The sequence below is a fragment of the Anguilla rostrata genome, chromosome 6, assembly GCF_018555375.3.
Source record: "Anguilla rostrata isolate EN2019 chromosome 6, ASM1855537v3, whole genome shotgun sequence".
In the NCBI taxonomy this organism is placed as follows: domain Eukaryota; kingdom Metazoa; phylum Chordata; class Actinopteri; order Anguilliformes; family Anguillidae; genus Anguilla; species Anguilla rostrata.
This window is the reverse complement of record NC_057938.1, coordinates 5,139,854-5,142,353: the sequence shown is the minus strand read 5'-3', so window position 1 is coordinate 5,142,353 and position 2,500 is coordinate 5,139,854. Positions and strand designations below refer to the sequence as shown.

At 51.2% G+C, this 2,500-nt stretch overlaps 1 protein-coding gene across 2 annotated transcripts in view; it reads right to left on the bottom strand.

Annotated features, from left to right (window-relative positions):
* eif2b3 (eukaryotic translation initiation factor 2B, subunit 3 gamma) overlaps positions 1-2,500 on the bottom strand; it is a 45,087-nt gene that overhangs the window by 6,155 nt on the left and 36,432 nt on the right. The window lies entirely within an intron of this gene.

The window sequence follows — 2,500 nt, the reverse complement described above, 5'->3', positions numbered from 1 at the left end:
ATTAAACAGGGAAAAATCAGAAAAAAAACAAAGCAAGACACTTTCTCCCGATAAATGTGGATTCTGTCACTGCACTGTTAAAAAACAATGAAGAGCTCATTCTTTGGAGGGCTTGAGACAGACATACAGAAAGACACACACATACACACACACACACACAGAACTGTGCACATGAACACACACACACACACACACCGCCTTATGCCAATGTCTGTTTACAGCATTTAAAGAATAATATTTTCCTGGGATCAGCTTGGCTCCATAAAACTTTATTTGCACAGTTTAATGTTTACCCGAACAGCCCGGGCCAGCTTTTTTGGTGCATGAACATATTTACCGTGAACTTCATTTCTGCTTTCAACATTGGCTAATTGCACAGCTGAGGGTCTTGTCCTTTATTCACCCAACCCCCACTCCGCCCCCGCCCCCCCCCCCCCAAAAAAAAAGAAAAAAGAAACCCAATACCTCTGCGTTTTCATCAGCCTTGTTTTATTTTTTCTAAAGACATAATTAGCATATATATTAAAAACAACAGCGGCTTCCCGCGTGCGTGTGAGCGAACAGTGACACCCGCGCTAAAGACAACAATGGCGCTCGAGAAAGCCGTCAATTTGTCCTTTCTTGCCTTTTTTGGGGACAGGCGGATTGGGGGGGGGGGTGGGGAGCGCTTAGCAGATGCCCGGTGCGCTCTCTGCCACGCCCGCCAGTCTCCCAGGAGGGCAGGAAGTGAGCGGGGCGCAGTCTGGCACCCCTTGCACACCCCCCCCCCCCCCCAGCCACCCTCCCATCTGCGCACTCAGCCCGCGTCTGTAGGCACTGCCATTCTCCCGTCTGCAGCCGCAGCACCGCGCGTCTGCGCTACGCTAAGCTAAGCTAACGCGCCGCGAGCCGCGTATTACAGTGCACAGCGCCCTGTCCTGTAACAGTGACCGAACTGAAGGCATCACGGAACCAGGTCCAGCCTCAGACAAAACCTTTAATGGATTCAGCTCAGGTCTGATTACCTTAAATCAAGTCCATGGCAAGAACACTGGCCTGCACTACGTGCTGTTAAACCTTCATGGCCAGAATCACCCAACAAAAAATCGAGTTTTTGGGTGATTCTGGGGTTTTACTGTGTTTTATGAAGTTGATTACATCATTAAAATGCCTAGAATACTAGATCCCCCAGATAATAATATTCATTAAAAACACACAGCAAACCGATGCCCCATTCACAAAAATGATACAATCACACCTATATGATACTGATAGATCCCTGAAACCTAAAAACAGCAGGATCAAAAGACAAATTACTATAAAATCAAGAGATTAAAAATGGTGGCATTGGAGTTCCGGGAAAAGGCTGTACCGAGATGGGCAATCCAGCATTACACAATGGTCGTGTGTTGGTGTTCGTGTGCGTGAGTGGTGGTGGTGAGTGTGTATTGATGTGATGGTGGTGATGCGTGGCGTGTGTGAGTGTGTGTGTGTGTGTGTGTGTGAGTGTGGGTGTGTGAGTGTGGGTGTGTGTGTGTGTGTGTGTGTGTGAGTGTGTGTGTGGGTGGGTGTGTGTGTGAGTGTGTGTGTGTGAGTGTGTGTGTGAGTGTGTGTGTGTGAGTGTGTGTGTGTGTGTGTGTGCATGTGCCTGTGTGTGTGCGTGTATGTGAGTGTGTGTGTGTGTGGGTGTATGCGTGCATGTGTGTGTGCGTGTGTGTGTGTGTGAGTGTGTGTGTGCGTGCGCGTGCATACCCATCCGTCTGGGTTGGCAAAAAAAAAAAAAAACAAGCCTGCCACCAGAACGGCTGGAGAAGCAAAACAGACACTGCACTGTGGGGGGGGGGGGCCTGTGGGGGGTGTTTGGGGGGTGTGGGGGGGCTCTCTGACGTGCTCGGTCCTGCAGCCGCAAACACAGGCCGGTTTGTATTGGCAGGAGCACAGGGGCGTTCTATTCAGGTGGCGGGAAGAGGGAGAGAGAGGGAGGAAGGAGGGAGAGAGAGAGAGAGGGAGGGGTGTTTGGTGGATGGCGATGGGAGATTACAAGGACTGTAGTTTTAAACAGAGAGACCACCAAAGAAGCCCAGCAGAAATACCACTAATTACTGACACTGTTCTCCTCCACGCTGCGACCCCCCACCCCTGCCCGCCTCCCCCCCCTTCCCTAACCCCCCCCCGTACCCCTCCCTACCCCCACCGCTTTGTAAACAAGCACTCCTACATGCAAACAAAGGGCCCAAAACTGCAAGTGCCTTCTTAAACATGCCAGGGATTTGCTAATCCCCCCCCTCCTTGCATTTTTCTTTTTTTTTATGTCGTAAAAGAATTGCTTTCTTCCTTTCATTCATCCTCTCATTCTTTCTTTTATGCGCGCACTAGCTGGAGACATGAAGGTAGCCCGGCCGGGCTCTCCACTGCGTCCCAGCGCGGCTCGACGAGGTGAAGCTCGGTCCGTGGATTTAAACATTCCCCCGCGCCCCCCCGCCTCAGCCCCGGTCTAATCCCGAATCTCTCCCAGTCGCCC